The sequence below is a fragment of the Panthera uncia genome (genome assembly GCF_023721935.1).
Source record: "Panthera uncia isolate 11264 chromosome B2 unlocalized genomic scaffold, Puncia_PCG_1.0 HiC_scaffold_24, whole genome shotgun sequence".
Classification (NCBI taxonomy): Eukaryota; Metazoa; Chordata; class Mammalia; order Carnivora; family Felidae; genus Panthera; species Panthera uncia.
In genome coordinates this window covers 59,357,810-59,382,995 of record NW_026057580.1, presented here as the reverse complement: position 1 = coordinate 59,382,995, position 25,186 = coordinate 59,357,810, and positions in this window count along the sequence as shown.

The window sequence follows — 25,186 nt, the reverse complement described above, 5'->3', positions numbered from 1 at the left end:
AGTATGAGTAGAAATGTCATTTCCCCCACTTGGGCTCTGGTCTGCACCACATGTACTCATTCAGGGACTTAGGATAAAGGTAGAGTGGTTAACCACCCAAAGGAAGCTCTTCTCATCACAACAACAAATACACAAGAGAGCATTTTAAATCCTTTTTTGTGGGGTACCTGGGTGTCTCAGTCGATTAAGCACCCAACTCGACTTCAGCTCAGGTCATGATCTCATGTTTGTGAGTTTGAGCCCCACATCAGACCCTGTGCTGATGGTGCAGAGCCTGCTTGGTTTTCTGTCTCCCTCTCTCTCTCTCTGCCCCTCCCCTGCTTGCTCTCTATCTCTCTCTCAAAATAAATAAAAATAAAATTTTTTTTTAAACCTGCATTTTGTGTCACATCTACTAACATCTCATTGACCAAAGCAAATCATGCTGAGCCCAAAGTTAAGAGATGGGGAAGTACACTTCTCCCATGGCAGTGGTAAAAATGAAATGGACATTTTTTAATGCTTGTATTAGTAATCTACTGCAGTCCCCTCTTTTTCATAAAATCTATGCCCTTCCACATACAAAATATATTCTCTCACATCCAACACCCCCAAAGTTTTAGCCAAATTATGACATCAGACTCAAGAATCAAGATTTGCATGATTGACTCATGTTCAGTTGCAGCTCCTCTTGCTCTGGAGACCTATGAATTATAATGACAAGTTTTCTTTTTCACATATTCCACATGCAATAGAGAAACAACATATCTACATAAATACTCCCTTTTTTATTTTTATTTTTTAAATTTTTTATTTATTTTTATTTATTTTTGAGAGAGAGAGAGAGTGCAAGCAGGGGAGGGGCAGACAGAGGGAGACACAGAATCTGAAGCAGACTCCAGGCTCTGAGTTTTCAGCACAGAGCCCAATACAAGGCTCGAACCCACGAACCATGAGATCATGACCTGAGCTGAAGTCAGACGCTTAATTGACTGAGCCACCCAGATGCCCCATAAATATTCCCTTTTTAAACAGGAGGAGTACAAAGCACATAGCAACCACTGGACAATAGAAATCCTGAAATCCCACTCAGCAAATGTTGTCAGGTTCATTTATCTTGAAGACTGAGAATGTTCTTTGAGTAGGCTCTGCTCTGACCCTTCTTTGTTCATTGTTTTCCATGGCTCTCAATTCTGACCTTTGAAAAATTCATCCTCTTCTATATTTCCCTTGGCAAATTCGAGGAGGACACTAAGCAATATGTCCTTTGGGGCAGCTGAACATCCTGTTTGTAGAATGTGGGGGCCTTATTTCTGACAACCTTAGTCCAGAGAGTGTTGATATGATTTTGTCAATACAAATATCTCAAAAATTTTGTGGGTTTTCTATGTGTTTGATTCCAGGGAACTCCATGTGCCAAAAAACACACTCTCATTCCTTTTCAACATAGGTCTTTCTCTCTCTACACTTAAACATTGGTTTTGGGCATATCAGGCTGATGTGGAATCATGCTTCTACACTTTTTAGAAGACCTTTTGTCTTGATGAAAGCTTCAAGCAAAATATGTGTAATGAAAGACCAGGGTTTTTTCCACAATTTCACAATTATAGATGGATACTCTTGTAAAATATAAAAAAAAAAATGCCACAGCAATGTTAAATTTCTATAAAACTGTCCAATACTGCATCTTCTTAGCTTGATCTAGCCCTTGCCTACCTCTACAACATCACTCTTCCTAACTCCTTTCAGCTCATATCTTTGCTCCAGCAATTGTAGCCTTCTGTTCTGCTCTTTAAATATGTCAAGTCATTTCTGCCTCAAAGGTTTTGCACTAATTGTCCCCTAAACTGGGACATGCTTCCCTCCAAACTTTATCCATCTAATTCCTTCTTACAATTCAAATATCAACTGAAATATCATCTCCTCAAAGAGACCCTTTCTAACTCTGATTAAGATAACCACCAGTAACTCTCTACCATATCATTCTGCTATATTTTGTTTATAGTACTTATTACTGGCAAATATTTCTTATATGTTTGTAGCATTTTTTATGACTCTATCCCACACTGTAAAAGACAAAATCCCACTAAGATCTGTAAAAGACAAAATCATGTGTATCCTAGAAGCTTTATCAGTGACCAAAGTTCTCTTGATTAAGTAAATGAATGGTGAACAAGTAGGCAATTTAAAATGTGAAATGTTGGGGCTGCCTGGCTGGCTTGGTCGTTTGAGCATCCGACTCTTGATTTCAGCTCAGGTCATGATCTTGGCTCAGGTCATGATCTCACAGTTCATGGGTTTGAGCCCCACACCAAGCTCCACACTGACAGTGTGGAGCCTGCTTGGAATTCTCTCCTTCTCTCTCTGTCCCTCCCCAATGTGTGTACACATGCACTCTTTCTCTCAAAATAAATAAATAAAATTTTCAAATGTGAAGAGTTGAACTAAATAGATATGGATCTAATGATGGATGGATGGATCTGATGCATAGATAGATGGAAAGATATACACATATAGTTAAAGGTCATCAGCATATATAAGTGCTAATTGAAATAATGAGTTAGAGTTCTTAAGAGTCTAACTTGAGAATAAATGTCAGGATAAAGCTCTAGAAAATATCAACATTTATTCCCAGGGGCAGGGAGAAGAAAAGGAACTAATGAAGGAACTTGGCAGGAGGGGGGGAAGGGAAATATCAGAATAGTAAAAAAGAAAAAGAAACAACAAACAAACAATGAATGGTTGTGTTCTAGAAACCAACGAAAGTTTTAAGAATCAAGGTGTGACCAAAAATGTCAAATACTGTGGGAAAAACAGGCTAGAGAATGAGCAAAGACTTTCAGATTTGGCAATTAGGGAGATATTAAAAAACTGATGGGTTCTGGGGCAGAAGTTTTAACTCAGTCCGAAGAAAGAATAGAGGTGATGAAATGGGAAGCAAAGGTACTCTTAAGATATTAGGCTGTTGGATTAAGGCACTGGTCCAGCTGGAAGGCAATCAGAGCCTGAGTGGTAGTCTGGATGTGTAGGAAAGGTGGGTCTTTGGCAGATGAAAAGAAAAAAAACCAAAAAACAAGAATTAGCTAAAGCAGGTTTCTGGTTATTAGGGAGAAGAAAACATCAAAAAGTGGGTTTTGGTTGTTTTAAGTGCTTTGTCCTACATGATTTCAAGTTATCAATTTTCCCCGATGAACATTGAAAGCTAAAGCAATCATGATCTCACAATGACAGACAATCTGGTGAGCTCAGGCACAATCAATTGACAAACACAAGCATCTTAGTTAACCACAAATTTTGACTCTCTATTGGGCTGTCACAAGGGTTAAAAGAGAAAATATGTACAAAAGTACATTTCCAGCTATAAAAGAAATACAAATAGAAGGTATTATTTAGGCTCTACGTGGTTAAATTATTAGTTCAGAGAATTAGAAGCCTGTGTCCACAACCATCTTTGCTGAATAACGAGTCTCTTGGCTGCCAGAGGCCTGACACATAGAGCAGGCAGAAAAACCATTGCATTTCTTGCTATCAGTGCCCTAGAAATAAGTCCTGGTTTCTGGTGAAGAGCACAGGCAGTGCCTGCCAGGCCTGTCTCCACCACTGCATCTCTTGAGATTTGGGACAGAGTTGCTTCACTGGCCACAGGTCATTTTAATCATAGTAAGAAAAAAAGTCAAGGGGAAATTCATCCATCAGTTAATCTCATCAATTTTTCTGAGCACCAGTTATAGGTAAGGCCTTGGTCTAGGCAAATTTTTGTGATTGAAAGAATATGAAATTTGGTCATATCAAACAGATCTGAGTTCAAATTATCTGCACCATTTTGATCAGCTATACAATCTTCAGCAAATCACCTCACCTTTCTATCTCTCTGTGTCTTCAGCTATTAAAATGGAGATAATAGTACCTATCAAGCAGGACTGTTTTCAGAATTAAATGAGGTGATGCACCTTTTGGGATGAGCACTGGGTGTTGTATGGAAACAAATTTGACAATAATTTCATATATTGAAAAATAAATAAATAAATAAATGAGGTGATGCATCCAGACCCCCAGTACAGCTCTAGCTTAGAGCAGGTGGTTGGCCAGTGAACTCATTATTTCACTAGGCAATGTGGGAGATAAGAGCAGAAAACAGCATGATAAAGTCTATGTACATAATGGGAAGAGGATGTGATGGGGCCCCTAACAGAAATAAAAACCAAGCACTATATATGTTCACAGGAAGGTAAAATTATACCACACCTATGGTTATGAAAGAAGCAACATTCAAGACAGGCATTGAAAGGTGAAAATGGACTTGAAAAATGAAAATGGCTTTCTCTTGAAGGGAATTCAAAGTCTTACACTAATGTGTCCCCAAGACCATCATGATAGAGGGCAGACATGTGGAAGTAGGGTGCAAAGGACACTAAGAAAACCAGGAAAGTGAAAGGTGATACAAGTCCTTTCATAGTATCTCTGGAAGAATGAGACCCAGACACTGTGGCAAAATTAATTACAAAATAAATGCAATTTCAGCTTTATGCTTAACAGTTTCTTTTCTGCATGTATTAGTGGAAGTAGAAATATTATTTGGAAAAACATAAAATCATTATACCTCATTCTTTGAACCGAAGTCAAAATGAGAGCTACCATTAATGTTAGCATGTTTTTCAAATTCTACGTGGAATTGGATGCATCGTGCTCCAATGGAATTCTGAAATGAGGTCAACTTCTGGCAGGTCACACGACTAACTCTATTAAGCCACTGTTCTGTGATCGGCTCCATATGCGTCACCCTTCTGCTGGGTAATTTTGTGCTTAGTCCAAAGACATTATGAAAAATAGCAAAATCTTGGTATATTGTCAAAGGTCAGAAAGTATTATAAAAATCAAGATACAAATGTATAATTGGTTCAAAATCTGAGAACAAAATATCACCTCACTTAGAGTTTATCATAAAATTATTTTAGTCCTCCCAATGAAAGTCACCGAGGGAAAAAAAAAATCTCTCATTGCAAAGCATGAGCCTTGATTGCATCTTGGATCAGGACAAAATTGAAATAGATAAAAGAGAAATTGGAGTTAATTGGAAAAAATGAAAATATGGAATAGTTATTTTATGGACTTACTGTTCATTTCTTAAATATGATAATGGTTTTCAAATTATTCAGGAGAATTTCTTTATCCTGAGAAAATGCAAGTGTCCTAACATCTGCAACTAACTTAATTTTAATGGCTCAGAAAAAAATTACATATATACAGAGATATTTACATTGTATATACGTATAAATGCATATATACACAGAGAGATAAAGATAGGGAGATAGAGTCCTCAAATGCGGCAAAATGTTAACAATTGTTGAATTTAGGTGAATATAGGTATTCATTCTATTCTATCAACTATTCCTTATATTTGAAATTTTTCAAACTAAAAAGCTGGGAAAGTAAAAATATTCTATTCTCTATGACATCTAATTTTAACTCAAACGGGATGGCAAGGATTACAAGAAATCTGCTCAAATGATAAATAGAGGAGATTCATGAACATTTGATGCATGCTTTCTAGATAACTACTAGATACGCCTGGTGAAAAAAATCTGAAGTTGAAAATGTTGTACCCTTCATCTTCCCTGTGCTGCACTGGTATTACACTGCTATGCATACATTCATTGATAGAGTTTGGTAATAAATCCCAAGTTTGATGTAACCATCTATCTCTGTGTCATGCGAATAATTTTTGTGTTGATATTTTGGTTTTCATTTTGCTATGAAGCCATCATTTACACTAAAGTATACTACTAGTTCAACAGAGATCAGTCTTTCTAAGAGAAACCAAAACTATCCACAAATAGATGTTCTTCAACAAAGAGCCTAAAAATTAGGATTAAGTGAAACCATAAAACCAGGGAGTTTATACAACAAATGTGCAGGAGAGAGGAGAGACCTGGAGCGTAACATTCCACATCGTAGGCCGTTTTTATGCCACAATGCAGTTCCAGCTACACAGCACTATAAGAGTCATTGCGTAAAGATTCATTAGTGCATGCAAATAGTCCTCCAGGTACGTATTCCTTTTCTGCACAGCAATCAATGTTACTGGTAAACAGTACGAGCAGATATAATTGCTTCGTCTATACAGTTTTACCTATAACATAGTGTTTCAAGTTACTCCAGTTTATCTAAAAACTCAGGGATCAAGTTTCTGAATTCTTTTTACCACAGAAAATGAATTTCAATTAAGGAAGTAGACATACATTAGAATAAAATACTCTTTGGGGGCAAGGATATAAAGGTCAGAAGAGTAATGTTTTATGACAGTATTCCAAAATTCTCTATATTCACTTTGAAATGTATAAACATAAAAATTATACAATAGACTCACATAAATTACCAGGCTAATGTGCAGTGAATTTGAATTTTGTTTAAAACATCTAAATATGCAATGAGTGAGCAAATGTATCATACAGTGTTTATGATATAAATTATTAAAAAACAAGATGATGTGATTTTCCATAAATTAATGTTCATATCTTTTTATTAAATTATCAAAGATAACTCTTACATGTAAGAGCTGAGAAGGGGAGTACACAGAAACTTTATGCAATTTCTCCAATTTTGTTCAAAAAATAAACTCAGTCTAGATAGAAATCCTTCACGAAACTCCTAGAAATGTAAATCTAGCTAGCAGTCTGACTGCCTGCTGTTTGCATATATGAACATACATCACGTTCCCTTACTCAGGACCTCCTTTGTCTAGAGATGTCAGTGTCTTCAGAGTGCATACTTAACATTTCAATAATATTTTATTTAGTTGGAAAAATCATAAGATGAGAAGCATCCCAAAATAAAATGATCTGAACCAGAAATTTATGATTTCCTTTCATAAGCAATGTTCAAGCAAAGACCAGACAACCTCCTAATTGTAGGGTTGTGGTGGGCACGTAAGTACCAGATGGGGGTTGGATCAGATCCCTTAAAACTCTGTAAATCTGTCACCTTATGATTCTCATAGGTTTAAAGATATAAAGAGGTGTGGTGTATTTTTGTGGTTTTCAAAGCCTAGGTATGTTTCATTTTTAGAAGATGCAAAAGTTACCTCCATTTTCTAACTTGTATTTCTTTTCTGGAAAGGGGATAATCTTAAAATGGTCTTCCCTGGTAAGCATTTGATATTCACTGTATCCATTTGGAGAAAAATAGATATGATAGTTTCTTATTTCACAATGATAGCATATTATAATGGTGTTAGAAATACATTAACACACTGTGAGAGCAGACCTCTGACCTGCAGATAGTGACATACGTGGATTTATAAGTGACTGAGATAAATGGTCTGCTATTGCCGAGGAGTAAGTGAAAGATACTTCCTCTACTGGTTTTGGGAAGTGACTATCATTGAACCAATAGAGCTTGAACAGGAAACCTGGATAACGTATTGTTTCCTTACAAACACTTTAAGTCAACTTTCAATATACCATTTTAATTTTGGAATTAAAATTTGGAAGGAATTTTGGAAACATTGCTTTGCTCTGACTATCCAGCATCAGCATAGTTCATATAATGTCAGTTTCCCTTATTCCACACATACCTCTCACATTTGCCAAATTCAAGGTTTTACCAAATAAAAAAAAAAAAAGTAAGTCTTGATGGACAGTCAAGATTAAGAATATATCTGCGTACACTAGAAGAAAAGCATGCTGATATGAAGTGAAAAGTATGATTATCCTGGATCACTCAAAGGTCTCAGTTGCTTGAAAATCATTATGATGGAGTTTTTCACCTTTCATATTGTTTATCTACAGCCAGGGAAAGGATAAACCACTCAGCCCAGATAGGTTACTGGCCCACAAGACAATGATTCAACTGACCATCCAGAGATTTCATTCTGTTTCTACCTGGTCTTTGAATATAGGCAACTGCTCCGGCAATTTTCTCTCCATGTGCATAATGATTTGGGGATTTTGTTTTTAACATTTCATTTGTAACTGTTGTCAGTTTTTTCTCTATAATAATTCTCTTAATTTTTTCCTCAAAGTCAAAACTGCTAAATTAATTCTAAATTGCCATTTTTTATATCTAACATTTCCATGGAAGAGTCAAAACTACCTGAAATTTTAAGAAAATGCATCAAAAATCTGCTTAGTTTGGCTTTCTGACAACATAAGTGACTTCATTTTCCACTCAACAATTCATCAACATTTTTACCTCAAAGATAATTTTCATGAAAACTTTTATTATAATATCTCATATTTTTATTTCAAACTGCTATGAAATTCCAATAATTTCTACATACCTCTATAAGTTGTTATAAATGCAAATATACATTCATATTCTAACTTCATGAAATGTTCATTGCACTTATTTCTATGGAAACAAAAAAATAAATTTTTATTTCATGTCTTGTTCATACTTATTATTTCTGTTCAGAATTCATAATAAATAGATGTGCTACCATCTAAACGCTATATATTTAGATAATCCTAGACACATATTACTGCATACTAAACAAACTTAAAATCATTTTACTGTATTTTCAATTTTAGGTGTAAAACCAAGAGGATGATAATAAGATGCTAACATTAGTATTTAGGACCAACATGCATGCATACAATATATTCAGACACTGATCGTATGTTATTTGAAATGATCAATTCCCAACCAATACCATAGTAGAAATTTTTTTCTTCTAAGACATTGTCAGTAGCTGTCATTCAAGGCTAGAGCTTACTAATGAGAAGTGGAAATTTTGGTCGCATTCAGATACCAAAAGACATTGACCATTATGTGAGAATTTGAATACTCCTTATACTCATTCCCAACTCAAAAATTTATATCCTGGTTTATAAGGTATTAGATTCAGAATTTTTTATTTCCTTCCTTGGATACTTAAACACCAACCATAGACAATCATGACTTGATAATTTTAGAAAATAATAAAATTTTAAAACAATTGTATATTTAAGAAACATACTATTCATGTTACCAATAAGAATAAGGACATAAGTCATATTCATTTAAGAACCAATATTTGTTACTTTCATCTATATTTCTCAAGTATCCTGTAAGAAATTACTTTTTTGAATATATTTCTTAATATACTATTTAAGGACTAGAATACATGCAACTCAAAAGTAAGATTATAAAAAAAGTAAGATTACCACCGTGAAAAAAGTTCTATCATAAGACTGTGAGATTCTTTGAAATCCTGACAATTAAACTTTTATTTCAAAAATCAATACATATGTTAGGTTCATACACAGTTTGTAATTTTTTAAATAACATACTTATGAATTATAGGTTTAAAACAACACTAAATTTGTTAGCATAAAATAGAATATAAGCATAAATATACCTAACCTTATGTGTTTGTATAAAAAACATTTGACCATACGAAAAAGGACAGAATTAGTCTTTTTTAAAACAAATCATATTCAGAACTTAAGCAACATTCAGTTATCATTACAAAGTTGTCTGTGAAAGACACACTTACTACAATGATTTGCCATCACACAAAATATTTTGGGACAACAATTTAGAACATTCTTTCCTCTCCTCAATAATGGCAGATCTCGGTCTTTGAAAGAAAATCTGATTTAGAGATTTGACAACCAAGGTTGTCAAGTAGATACCATTTTTAAATATTTACATAGGATATATTTGATTTTTGTGTGTTTCCTAAAATTGTTTTAAGGCATTTTAGAAATGTTTTGAGATATTTTCATCATTAGAACAAGTGTTCGGCTTCCTAAAGAGGTCACCTCGAAAAGAATATTTATATGGAATCGTTTCCAACTTACTTTACAAATACATAATACTTTATTTCTGTATTAAGAAAGGACAAGAATGAGATAAACATCCACTGGTGTTTTCTATAACTATGATTTGTTAATTTTCTAAATATTGAAACTTATCGTTTCACAGTAACGATGAGCTACTTCAAAGACAGGTAGCTGAACTAGGTCAGAGTTTCTCAACCTTGCTACTATTGACATTTTGCACTGGATAATTGTTGTGGGGGCTCTCCTGTGGATTGTAGATTATTTAGCAGCAAATTTGGCCTCTGCCTACTAGATGCCAGTAACACCCTCTCAGATGGGACCATCAAAAATCTCTCCAGACATTACCAAACATCCTCTGGGAAACAAAAATCACCCCTAATTGAAAACCACTGCATTAGGTGATTAGAAATTCCTGCCAATTCCAAGAGCCTATGATTCATAAAACATTATAAAATATATGTTAAAAAAATTGTTACACATTCTAAATATCCAACCGAAGTATAAAAAATTAATGTCATAATTTTTCTAGTTATACACATTTTCAAAAACAATTTGTAATAAGATGATACGATGAACATGTTTAAAATTTGTTGTCATAAGGCACAGCCTAGTAATATACAAAAATATTAAGGTTCATATTAACATATGCACATACATAAATATAAAGATATAGCTATAAACAATATTTGTATAAATATGTAAATCTATGCATACATAGCAACATGCCTTAAAACAACATGGCCATTTACTTCCTATTTAACAAACCTCCGACTCTAGAATAGTGTGCACTCTGTTATGATCAATACGTAAATTTTAAAATGACCTTTCATAAGGGAAAGCTAGATATAACAGATGTGGTGTCCATTTATATAGAACTCTCCTTTGACTTTTACCCCAACAAATAACGCCTTATGTTCCTTGCTTCCTCCGTGACACCCAAATTTCTGAAGAAGTGCTGTCTTTTTTTTTAATCTACCATCACAGTTACTCTGTTAGGAACAAGGTTTCAAACAAGTAAGCAATACATTTCCTAAGATTTAAAATTTCTTTCTAGTTACCAGTTTTTTCTAAATATATACTTAACATAAAAATCACTTGTCACAAATTAACATTAAAGCACTATTAAATACTCAAATGCAATTATATTTGAGTGAAATAAAACAGAATTACTAAGAATAATAATGGCCCAGCATGTTCTTTTTCTTCAAATAAACTTACCTCAATCCTGATTTAGCCAATATAATACATCCATAGATTACCTTACTGGACATTTCCACTGAGCAAAAATGAACTGCAAGGCTCAGTTTGGATCTACTGATTATTGAGAAAACATTACTACCAAAAACCTCTATCATAGATGAAAAAAAGATTCCCAGTGGTTAGAATTCCCTATGTACTGCAGAATACCATAAAGCATAAGTTATTAAGAGTATAATATTATGGATTGTGGCTGTCCCTAAATAAACCTGAAAGCTTGTCATAAAGTTGAAATGATATTCTGGTAAATTGACAAAATTAATACACAATTTTAAGTCACAATTGTTTAACCATAAAGAGCCCTCATGGGTGTGCTGCTTTTCTTTTAATTAAATTAAAAAGTCTCTTCCATAGTTATTGATGTGTGAACATATTTCCATAGAGAATTATCTAAATGAAGAGCAAAGCATTCAAATACAGTCAAATATAATTGTTTAAAGATACCATACATTCATTCATTAGCAGAGTATTCTAATGTAAAATCAAAAGTAAAGCATGCCATAGGTAATTATTACTGACTTAGCTGTCAGGTACTCAAATCAACTAAAAGGCCAATTATTCTGAAGATACCCAGGATGGAAAGCTCATTGCTGGCATTAGATCATTTTGAGATAGTTATGGTGCCTTTTTATAGAATAAATTAATTTCACAGTGGGAACATTTGCCATATAACTTCACAAGCTATAACTTATTTCCAAATCTTAAATCATTCACATATGAAGAGAAATAGATTACCTTTAAAAATGCAAGTAAGATATTAAAAGAAAACTAGAGAATAAAATATTAAGTCAGGTTATTTCCTTGTTTTCCAGTTTCATCACCAACATAACTCAAGAAATTCAGTATTAAAGGACAAGTTTTCATTCAACTTAATAATAGTATCCATGGTTGATTTCTCAACATAGAATTAAACATATGCGTGTAAGATGATCCATTAAGAACACTAAAAAAATTTTAGGAAGGGTTTTCAAATCTGAACAAGCACTAAAGTGCCACCTACAGAAAATCTAAGATAAGTATCAGGGGTAGGAAAATGCCATTAAGTGTCTAGAACTGAGATACATATTTGCAAATACAATCTTCTCTCATCTCAGAACTAACACTGTACAGTGGCCCTGGTATATTATATTCCTCCCCTAGGCGCTGCTTGTATTCAGCATCAAGTTATTTAAATATAAGCTCTGGGAGAAATTGTTTCGGACTGTCACGCCCTCCCTAACGCTATGTGGGGTCCCTATTCACTGTTCCATGGTGGTCCTTACCAGATTGCCACTGGGGGCCTTCCTGGCCATCTCCCTGTGGACTGTATCCTACACAGCAATGATTGTGTCGTATTCATTACTCTATCCACAGAATCCCCACTCTTAACATGTGTGCATTGGATTAAATAAAATAAAGACCCAAAAACCATGGTATCCAATGGTTCTCAGATCTAGCTTCACAATAGAATTACCAGCCAAGATTTTCAACTATTTATGCCCACACCACTTAAATCAGAATCTCAGGGTTGGGGGGCCCTGGGATCTGCTTTGTTTTAAAATCTTTCTAGATACCAGGGGCTGAGGGATGGGGGGAGAGAGGGAGCTGTTTAATGTTTCAGTTCTGCAAAATGAAAAAATTCTGGAGATCTGTTTCACAACAGTATATATATATATATTTAACACCATTGAACTATACGCTTAAATGTGGTCAAGATGGTAAAAAAAAAAAATTGGTGTGTATTTTTTTACCACAATAAAAAAACACACAAACAAACAAACAAAAAACAGTTTAATCTTCCCATTGTGCAGCCAGGGTTGAGATCTACCATAAGTACACAGAGAACGGTAAGGCTTCCCACACCACCAATTCTGTTTATGAAGTTGGGGGAGGGGGGGAGAAAAGAGACTTCACAGTCACTTCCAACCGGTTTCCCAAACTATCTACCAAAAATTACATGTCTCTAAAATAAGGAGTCTAGGCTAAATAAATTTCAGAAAATCTGAATACCTTGCCAGAATAAAAATACATATTAGAATATTGTAAAAGTTAAGAAACCCTGCAATTAAGAAACTTGTTTAACCTATTTGTTTCCAAGACTTACTTGACTATATTATGAAAGAACCCTTCCCCTCAAAATGGTCTCTAATACCTGAAAATGAAATGCAGCACAGAGCAACGCCCTTCAAACTCTGGATGCCCACAGCTCACTTCTGAGTATTAGAATCCCTAACAGCAGGCTTGAAGGAATCAAATGAATCAAAGAGCAGTAAACAAGACAGCAGTGATTACAAACCATCACTAATGCAACATAAGATCTGTAGTTTCTAAATATGCATTCACATTATATTATACGCTGTTGTTTTGTGATGGAGCTACCTACCGCTCTTACCTCTCTCATATGTTCATGAGGCACAGTTCTCACATGCCCCACTGAGCGTGCACTGGCCTGACCCTAAATGATGCCTCTTGCCCTTACTCACAACAAGTTGTACACTGTGCCATATCGTGTTTCATTTCATTTTTTCTTCCTGTATACATCACAGGAGAGCATCTTATATATACTCACTTGTAAACAATACATTCCACGTGCTGATCAAAATTTGGTTTGAGGTACATGAACGTGCAGTGAGACACAGCTTGAGAGCCACAGCCAGGGGAGGCTAGACTTACTTTAGATACAGCTATATTCAGTCCCATGTGTATACGTATAATACACATTGTGGGGGGTTGTGGAAATACAGGCCTTGCATCCATCCTTGTGATCCTTAAACCAGCACTTTCCTGAGGAGTGGTTCTGCAACAATTTGCTTGATTCTATGCAATATATCAGTAAAATAAACAGCATTAGTATTCTAAAACCAGAAGCACTGTAGATGTGAAAAGGAACCTATTTTAACACTTTACATAGATACTTCACTCCCTTTGAAAAAAGAAAGGCTACATTTTAAAATTTCATGTGGTCAAGGCATAAATCTGAAGAAAACTATAGGGCAGAATGATAGTATTATAAAATCTGTGCACTGATAAATTCTGTGGTGTGTTTGAGAGACACATAATTGGGTTCCTTCAATCCAGGCTGCAACCCATTGTGTTCTTTCTCTCACAGTGAATTGCACGTCAGAATAGCCACCAAAAAAAAAAAAAAAAAAAAAAAAAAAGCATCATGATAACCTTATTTTTCTCTGTTATTTTGAAACGTGCTTGATGGTGCAGTCAACTTTACAGTGTGGTTATTTAGTAGGAGTGAAATTATAATATTACAACATAAAAGAGTCCTTACTTGTGCTCCCATTGACTAGCATTAGGAAAATCTATCCAAAATACATCACTTAAAATCTGCAACTCCCCCGACACCATTATAAGTAATAATGACATTCATAATACAATGTTAAATATTGAACATTTATCTTAGGTAATTTTAATGATAAATGATACTGTTAGAATAAAATTAAGCTATAGCCCTCTTTTTTTTGCCACTTCTAGATTAATAAATAGGTTTTACTATTTTTTATTGGGTTGACCAGTGAAATTAGCAAAAAGAGAGCTAACTATTTATCTAATGTAACTATTAGATAGAAAGTTTTTCCACTTATTTGAAACACACTAGCTGAAGTTGATGTAACTTTAACTCTTAGTACTGTTTATGTTTATAATATTGACACCTTTCTTTTATAGGATCTTATGCAAATCAAAGGTAAGCATTTAAATTCCATTCACACAATTCATTGGTTGAGAAAAGCGATAGTATTAGAAAACATAATCATTGTTCATTTCACTGCTATTAAAAAACTAAAAACTCAGTCTATACTAAGAGCTTGAGTCTTGTTATAAGTCATGTATATCACTTGAGTCATGTATATCTTCTCTCATTAAAAAAATACACAACATTGGAAATTCAACTAAATGAAGGCTGAGGGGCTTACGTGTATCTTAACATGTATGCAACTCTTACTTGAGGACTTCGAGTACGTTGGTATCTTAACTATTGAGATCTGCCTTAGGACCTGAGACTGTTATTCTTAACTGTTAAAAAATATAAAAGTAAAACATGGATCTGTTATCTTAAGCAATGGGTTTGCTCTTCCTAAGCCATGTTGTTATTGTCTCTGCATGCACGTGGAAAGGGAGGAACAGAATATTTTATATTCTCCCCTCCCCAAAAAAACTGGTAAGTAGAAATTTTTAAAAGAAGAGAATAGTAGTAGATTCTTAAACTAAATATTCCTTCAACACATTAATTTATTTGCATTATAAATGTTACTCTAGTAAACTAGATCTACCTAACTGAAGTCAATGTAAAGAGAAATACCCCTCATCATTACTATATTAAAGGGCATTTTTCTTGCAGCAAAGCACAAATTAAAGCTTTCATACAATAACCTTAACAAATTTCACATACATAGTTCCAAAATCCATCATTCAATACGAGAAAAAATATTTTTCTTTCTCAAGGTAGCACACATTTCACTCTGGGAGGGGTCAACAATTTCTACCTCCACATACTAAGGCACACTCTAGCTTGTTCCCCAAACGGCCATGTCATTCTTATACAACTTAATCAGCAGCCACACAGAAGAAAGCAACACTGCAATCTTTGTGATCATTTTAATGAGGACCCCTGGCTATTCAGTCATTGAAATATAATTGACTTGCTCTCCTCTTATTTTCATAATAGACACTCCAACCTAGACCACGTTTATTTGGCTATAAGAAATGTCAGGAAGAATTGGAACTTTTCTGAGTGTCCCCATTAAAACTGAAAACATGCCACCCTGTCTTTTACATGAGCTGCAATCATTTTGCGTTGGTCTCATTACGCAATACAAGATGCAAATGTTCCAGGCACCCTTCTCACCAAACTGCAAGACCAAGGAAATAAGCACGCCAAGAATGTCTGGTTTTATCTGTACCTTTTTCTTACAATGTACTACAATTTCTTACAATTATTTATCCAACGCTTTAGAAAACAGGCAAAAGGAATAATAAATACAAATGTTATTTATGTTACTGATCTTTAGTAAGACTGCAAAGCAGAACTGATGACTTTCTTCTTAGCAATTAATCTATTTTTATAAAGTGTCAATTTTTCCTTCAGGAAACTACATAGTTGGTTTAAGAATTCAATAAGTGGCATTTACAAAATAACATTTGCAAAAGTGATGCGCAAAATTAATTATTGCAATCTTTGAAACAATGTGAACTCTGCAAAATATTATTTTATATTTTGGAGCTTTTAAGTTTACATTAACTAAAAACTCGAACAATCAAAAACTATTTGATAATGTGGAACTTTACAATATAAATTTAAAAGCCAGTCCTCCATGGAAATGCCAATAAATTCATAAAACCATGTGCAGGAGGCTAAGCATCTTGCTATCAGAAATTTTTTTCTTAACATGGAATATTCACAGTTGAAATGCCACTCATCAGATTAACAATTCCATTCATTTCTATTTCAGTTAAGATAAATTTCTACTCATTGGCAAAAATGTTGAGGAAAAGGAATTCCCATATTGTAAAATAATTTTAGAGGGAAGTTTAACAATAATAGTTATATCCTCCAGCTGAACAACTGCACACACACATATATACACAGAATTCTGATACACAGACATTTTGTTGCACCATAGTCAACATTTGCAAACAAAGAAAAACACAAGTAACAAGCCAAATGTCCCAATGGAAAGCTGACTAAAGTGATAATTTATTTGTATAATAAAATACTATATATCAATTAGAAAGAATAAAGCAGGTATATATGTACTGGGACAGATATATTTTTTAGTGAACGATAAAGTTACATGAAGTATATGGAGAATAGTCTCTTTCAAAAATTAGTATGCAAGAAGGGGCGCCTGGGTGGCTTAGTCAGTTAAACGTCCGACTTTGGCTCAGGTCATGATCTCACGGTCCATGGGTTTCAGCCCCTCACCAGGCTCTATGCTGACAGCTCAGAGCCTGGAGCCTGCTTCAGATTCTTTGTCTCCCTCTCTCTCTGCCCCTCCTTCCCTTGCACTCTGTCTCTCTCTCTTTCTCTCTCTCTCTCAAAAATAAATAAACATTAAAAAAACTAGTATGCAAAGAAATGTATGTGTTAAAAATTTAGAGGAATATGCAGTATATTACTAACAGTGATTTTCTAGGGGCACCTGGGTGGCTCTGTTGGTTAAGCCTCCAACTTGATTTCGGCTCAGGTCATGATTTCACGGTTGGTGGGATTGAGCCCCTCTACAATGACAGTGCGGAGCCTGCTTGGGATTCTCTCACTCCCTCTCTCTCTGCCCCTCCCCTGCTGGTGCTCTTTCTCTCTCTCACTCAAAATAAGTAAACATTTTTTTAAAAACAGTGGTTTTCTCTAGCAGATTAAAGAGTTCTACGCAATATTGTTTGAACATTTCTGATTCGTTCATTCATCCAATCAATATTTATTAAGCACCTACAATGTGACAAGTAACTTTCTAGGGTCCCAGGATATAGCAGTGAATAAAACAAAGTCATGAGTTGGTGTTACTTTTAAAATCAAAAGAATAAAAACAAAGTTGAAAATTTTCTGGCATTTCAAATATTTTAAGAAAATTAAGAAGTAAAAATCACTCATCTCATTATCCTTGTTGAAACTCTTTATCCTTACCTTTCTGTTGCTCAAAACTTTTTTCTAATATTAGACTAATAATGGCCAGATCATAATAATAGAAACCATCATTAAAACAATCTCTACTAGGTCCAACTTTTATGAAGAAGATTGCATATTTTATCATCCAAAATTTAAAAATAGTTTCATTAGTAAATATCTGTACAGGCAATAAGAGTACATTACATAAGAGTAATGAAATAACTTGAGATTTCACTAGAAAGACTTTATATGAAAATGATAGACAAGTATGTATGCAGAAATATTACTAGGTAACCATACATGAATATTTTCATACATCTTAAATAATAACCATAGCTATTCTTACCTATATAACCATAAGATAATATTAAGTTTGTGGGTCTGTAATATTTCAATACCTTACTCAATTTACCACTAACATACATTAGAAGCTTTTACAAATGATATTAATATTGCAAGAGTATAGTGAATTTTATAAAAGCTAATCTAAGCTTACTGTAAAATGTACATTAATTCATATTTCCAATTTTATTAAAATCTACTAGGTACTCCCTCAAAACTTTCTTAATATCCTATTTTTCTCCCTTAAATTAATAAAAAGCATCTAAACATTTCTTAATAGAACTTATTTGATTTGTCAATAAAAACTCATTACTCACATGAAAGGTAAAAATTTTTAGAAAGTACCTAGGGTTCATATTCATGATGTTCTGAGCAATCGAACAGACAGATAAAAAATATGTAAGAGTAAAAAGCCAACAAAGTCTAAATATCTAACAAGAAACCTTTTACTATAATGCGATGGTCCACTCACAGTGAGACTAATCAATGTGAATGAAAAGGATTTGATACTTTAAACAAGCTCTAGTTGAAACATGGATTCATTTGAATCAGAGATGAACTGCCTTGCCATAAACACCCCAAGGTTCCATTTGTGCCAAGACTGGCTGTAATTGAATGAACTGTCACTAGATGGCGGTGTGAGTCGAACAGCCAAATGTTTACAAGTTCTCTGTCAAATCTGGTACCGGAATCAGGACATTATCTCGTTGCACAACTTGCTATCATCAAAAATAGATCTCTTTGCAAATAAAAAACACACTACCAAAACACAAGAAAAATATTATGTAAAGGGGCAAGATTTTAAACAAAGAATATTCTAAGCGAGTTTGCTGTGCTGTTTACCTTTCCTAGTGTCTCAAACATGAGAGTGCTTATGACATCCCTGAGAAATTTGTCTAAAATTCACATTTCCAGAACCCCTTCCACCCTTGAGATTCTTTTTTTTTTTTAATGTTTATTTATTTTTGAGAGAGAGACAGAGTGCAACCAGCAGAGAGGCAGAGAGAGAGGGAGATACAGAATCTGAAGCAGACTCCAGGCTCTGAGCTATCAGCACAGAGCCCAACGCGGGGTTCAAACTAGTGAACCACAAGATCATGGCCTGAGTCAAAGTCCAACGTTCAACTGACTGAGCTACCCAGGAGCCCCAGACCCTTGAGATTCTTAATCACAGGTCTGTGATGGAAGATAGTCCCCATTTTTAAGAAATATCTAAGGTTATCCTAATACAGACAGTCCCTGAAAAACACTGCTCTAAAACTTGAATCCCCAAAGAAATGGCGCTTTTGAATCGTGGGCTCCAGTCCAGTCACTTGTGAGGCCAGAGTCTCTAGCCCCAATCCCTTTCTGCACCATTGCACATTTCAAATATTGTCAGAGAATGCCAGCACACTGAAGAAATCCCAACAGGGGCAGAAACTGTTCCTGACCTTGTTTAGAGCTTATTCAAAGACTTGTCCCTTCAAAAGTAAGTGATCGAGCAGAAGCCCTACACTGTCAACTACAATGAACTGTTTGCAAAGGAGTTTGTCACACAATTCACTCCTGAAGAAAGAAGAGCTATACTGACCACCTTTTCCCCTCTACTCACCATTCTGACTCTTTGAAAAATTCTTCTACACAATTCCTCTACCTCCAAAAATCCATCTACATATTTCTTAGACTCTTCTACCCAGCTGGAATCTATACATACCCGTCCCTGCCCACCTGCCTCTTCACATATAGGCCTGCCTGAATCCAGCCCAGCATTTACCTGCCCTGTTTCTGTTCACTATCTGCTACATCTCCTTTCAATCTCCGTTTCCTCTATAAAGTGAAACACGTGAGGAATAACTTCTCATATTTCCCAAGGTGGGAACTATCTTGACCCATCTACTGACATTAGTGGCTGCCATCTGTAATGTTCACCTGTTCATATCTAATATTGAGAAAATAGAGTGAGTGGAAGCTTTAAAGAGTAAAGGACTTTTAAGCTAGTGGTAATAGTGAATCTTTAAGCAAGGGCAGAGCAAGGTAGATATCATGGTGGGGGGCGGGGTGGCAGTCGGGGCAGCCAGCATAGGGAGTTAGAACCCAAGCAAAGAAGAGGGAAGAGCATCCTCGCAAAGGAGAGCCTGGCTCCAGGCTGATGTCAGAGCCAGCTCCGGGTAAGAAAAACCACCACATGTGATTTGGTGTTTGGAGTTAGATCCCAAGCAGAGTGCAGATAATGTCCAGGCATGGCAGAGATAGAAAATTGGTTACATACAGGGCAGTTGATCAAATAAATAAATGTAATTAGAATAAAGTAAGCTGGGTTCCTCACTGTCAGAGATAAGAGTTAACAGACACGAAATGGGACAAAGCCAGTATGAACTCTATAATGTGAGATTGAATTGGATGTATTTGTATGAACAATGGTTGTCAAAACACATAATTATACAAAATAAATATTAATATAAAACTTTTATGTGTATATGTAAGTGTCTACATGCGCACACACACACGTACACACAGACACATATTCTCTAGCTCTTTCTACTGGGAGCAGCAACACCTCAATGCCAACAAACTTATTGTTTACATATTGGTTTCTAACTACCATTTCCCACTAAAAGGAACCACAGATCCTGGGGCACCTGGGTGGCTCAGTCAGTAAGCGTTCGACTTCAGCTCAGGTCATGATCTCACGGTCCCTGAGTTCGAGCCTCATGTTGGACTCTGTGCTGACAGCTAAGAGACTGGAGAGTGCTTCAGATTCTGTGTCTCCCTCTCTGTCTTCCCCTTCCCCACTCACACTCTGTCTCTCTTTCTCTCTCAAAAATAAATAAACATTAAGAAAAAAAATTTTTTAAGAAATAAATAAAAGGGACCAAAGATCCTTTGAAGAATGATCAGTTCCAGGACTGAGACAATGGAAGTACGAGATAAACCTGAAATATCTTGTTGTGTCAGAAAATATGGAAGTACTCAAAGAATGATGGGAACATGTCGAAAGACTAGAGAAACTGGCTTGAAGAGGTTCTCACCAGTCAAATCTGGGATAATTGGAACATTTAATTATGATAGTGTACAGAATTTTAGTCCTCTGAATAATAACACATAGCAAATTCCTACATATATAAATAAATGAATGAATAAATTCAAAGTCTGAAAAAGACTGAAACATTTACATTGTTTCAAAGGACCTCCATAAAAATATATTAATCACAGAGGGGGAGAGAGTACCTTTATAATGGGTAAGCCTGGCAAATACCATTTTAATCAAGTGAACAAAGGGAATATCACCAGTGATGGGACAATCAAAATTGTATCACCCAATAACATGCAGTGAGAACAGTGTCACATCTTTGATATTCCTGCCAAAGGTGCACTACCTGAATCTAATCATGAGAAAATATCAGACAAATCCAAATATGGGAACATTCTGCAAAATAACTGTCCTGTCATCCTTATAAAAGTTTCAGGTCATGAAAGGAAAGACTGAGGCACTGTCACAAACTGAGGAGACTAAAGATAAATGATGTTAAATGCAACATGTGATTCTGAGCTAAATCTTTTGCTATGAAAAACATTATTGGCACAATTGGTAAAATTTGAATGGGGTATAAGCATTCAACGTAGCAACCTATCAATGTTAATTTTCTGATTTTAATGGTTGTATTGTGGTCATGCGGGGAATTGTCCTTGTTTATAGGAAATACACACTAAAACACTCAGGAATGATGGGTCATCAGTTTGGCAATTTATTTTCAAATGGTTCGGGGCTTTAAAATATATACAATATAGGGGCGCCTGGGTGGCTCAGTCGGTTGAGCGTCCGACTTCGGCTCAGGTCATGATCTCATGGTCCGTGGCTCAGTCGGTTGAGCGTCCGACTTCGGCTCAGGTCATGATCTCATGGTCCGTGAGTTCCAGCCCCGTGTCGGGCTCTGTGCTGACAGCTCAGAGCCTGGAGCCTGTTTCGGATTCTGTGTCTCCCTCTCTCTCTGCCCCTCCCCCGTTCATGCTCTGTCTCTCTCTGTCTCAAAAATAAATAAACGTTAAAAAAAAATAAATAAAATAAAATATATAAAATATATTTCTAACTTTTTATAACTTTATGATTGTTTACAAAAATTAATAAAAAAATAAATTCATCGATCTTTTCTTTTTTTCCGAAAGAAAATACATGCTCATTGTAAGTAGTGAAACCAAAGATGTACAATGAAAGCCTTAATCGTCATCTTCCTTTCCTCCTCTGTCCCTATGCCCCATAGAAACAATGTTACCATCCTGCTATTTAAACAAACATACATAAACATGTAGAAGAGGGAATTTGCTATTAATGATCCTCCTGATCCCCGAGAGTAGCAGAAATAAAAAGATGCAAGACAATCATCACGTATGTATCCAGTTTAACAAATAAAATGATCCCCTTGGACTTTGAAAGGAATAACAAAATTCTCAAGTCTATCTGTGATTTCCCTTGGGTTTTCCCATTAAGGGCACTGAATTATGCGCCCAAATACACTGAGTGAGGACATGGAAGCTTCTGAAATCTGAAAAGGAGGGAGGGGCTCACACCCTTCTGAAAATGTGCAAACCAGCATGAGATAGCTTCCCCAAGTGGGGACTGGCCAGGGCAGCATGTGGTGCTGCCCTCTCTTCCCACTTCCTCAAAGTAAGTGTATTCTTATCTGCATTAATGCAGTCTTCTGCTACTTTCCCTTTTCTCCCCGGCTATGGCACTCTGTAGATTCAAAACACACTGATTTCATTAAAATGCCTTTTTTTTAATGCATGCTACTACCAAACCACACACTCAACTCCCATCCTCCAAGTGCGATTGATGCTAAGGGATTCTTTTTTCTATCGTGCTTTTTTTTTTTTTTTGGATTCTAATTTTGTTATGCCAGTTTAAGATCATCTCTGACTACTTCATCCATGGTGTTAAAAGAACTACTGAGGACATGGATCCGAAGACAGAGGCCTGATGTTTGTCCCTAAAAACCTCCCTTTAGTGCACAGATACAGTCATCCAAGCAAGTAGAAGTCCAATAAAGAAAAATGTCTGCCAACCCATTTTTCTCTATTTTGGTGGCAAGAAATTGTTTAAATATATATTAGCGTCAAATGTCAGGCTTGGAAAACAATTATGCTATACCTGCCATATTCTTATGACCCATTTGCCTATTAACTCTAATAAAAAGTCAAATGAAATAGTCTGCCCCAGTTTATCATTAATGCTTCATTGTTACTGATGCCTAGTAAGCCTTGATTCTAAGTGCAACTATGTCAATTTTACATAATCTACTATAACCTTATCCAACCTTCTTAGTAATCAAAGAAACGTAAATCAAAAAGCAGTGATAATATATCCTTTACATACCAAATGTTGAGAGTTTGTAATAATTTGTTGAATGTTGTTGAAACTGCAGGGATATCAGACTTTCACGCAACTGAAAGACATCTTTCTCAATGGCAAATTGGCAGAAGTATCTATGGCCTTGAAAATGTAGATTTGCTTTGTCCCAATATTTCCTCTTCTGGGATTTTATCCTAAGGTCATCATTGATACACACAAAGACAGAGCTACTAGTATGTTTGCTTTGCATGTTTATAATGGGGGTGGGCAGTTACATGCTAAAAGCCCAAAACAGAAGATTCCTTTAGATATGTATCTATACAATAGAATACTATGCAACCACTTAAAATAATGTTGAAAAATGTTTCATGTCCTAGAAAAATGGTCACAATTGAGCCAAAAAGGCAAGTTACAAAACGGAATATCTAGTATGATCCTACTGTGTGTGTGTGTGTGTGTGTGTGTGTGATGTGCACACACAAGTGACTGAAATGTGTATACTGAAATAGGTAGACTGGTTGTCTTTGAATAATGAAGTTAAAGGAAATTTTTATCTCATTCTATTTGATTACCTATATTTTCTAAATAGGGAAAATAGCAGTAAGAGCCACTGTCTGTTATAAACACTATGTATTCCTACAGGCATGGCTGAAGCTAATAGGGTACAAAGAACCCATTCCTCTGTTTCTCCCTTACTCTCCATATTATTTTGTTCTACCTTTCTTATAGCCTTTCACATCCTGCTTCATATTTACCTCTATATAATTTTACTTCCTTATGAAATGGAAGAGCCTTTGAATTCTGAGACAGGATTTTAAATCTCTATATACCTCCACTACCATGAGGCATATTCTCTTCCAGTGTGAGAGAAGATAATAAGTAATTTCTGAAAAAATGAATACATGAACATTTACTGAAAACTGAATGAGGATAAACATTTTTAAAAAAGAAAAATTCATTGGTAGTGCCTACAATATCATGGGTGTTTGACAACCAAAAACGTTATATGGGGCTCATGTTACATGTCTTTCTGGAAAGAGGATTAGGCCAATCTAAACTAGGGGGCTTCTATATTCCAGCCTAACTGCCTGCTAACTCCTATTTCCAGACAGGTAAGCCACAGACTCTGGCCTCCTCTTGCCTCAGATGTTTCCAGAACCATCCCATTGGTAAAGCTATGAGCCTGGGATACAACTTCTATGCAAGCACAGTGAATATCCACATTCTCTAATTTCATAGTGAGCTATTGTTAACCCAGGAAAAAAAGCTCTACAGTAAGTACCTTATGACCAAGCACTTCAACTTCCAAAAGGTCTCTCCTAACACAGCTCAGTTCTCTTCTATGTTTCCAGCTCAAATTAAAAAAAAAAAAAAAAATGTTTTTGTTAAGTTTTTTTCCAGACATTTTTTTTCTATTTTAGGCATTCTTACAAAAATAAGACTCCAGTTCTAAGGGCAGACATTTGGACCTTTCTGGCAGGGACTCCCGCCCTGGGCAAGCACACTTGATGATCACACGGTACATGGTCCCTTCTCTCATGACCATCTGCTAGACTGGCTCGCTGCCCACTCACAAGCGCATTGAATTGTTTCACTAGGACACAGGTGCCAGGCTATCATGGGCTTAAATGAGCAGCCCACATAATACAGCAAAATGTTCCTCTTCCCTTCAGGAGGATCCTTCCCCATGACAGCCTTAAAGTAGTGTCACTACATGGCTTCTGAAGCTTGATTACAGCCAGAGACATGGGTGAGCCAAAGAAAACACTGTAAGAATCAAAAACCCTTACAGATGAGTGGTCACAGAGCAGAGCAAGTGGTTGTGCTAGCTATGGTACAGGTAGAGGTGTGGTGTGAACAAAAACCTCAGGACTCTAGAAAGAAAGAAGTCACCACCCCTTAGATTTATGTAAAACTGAAGAA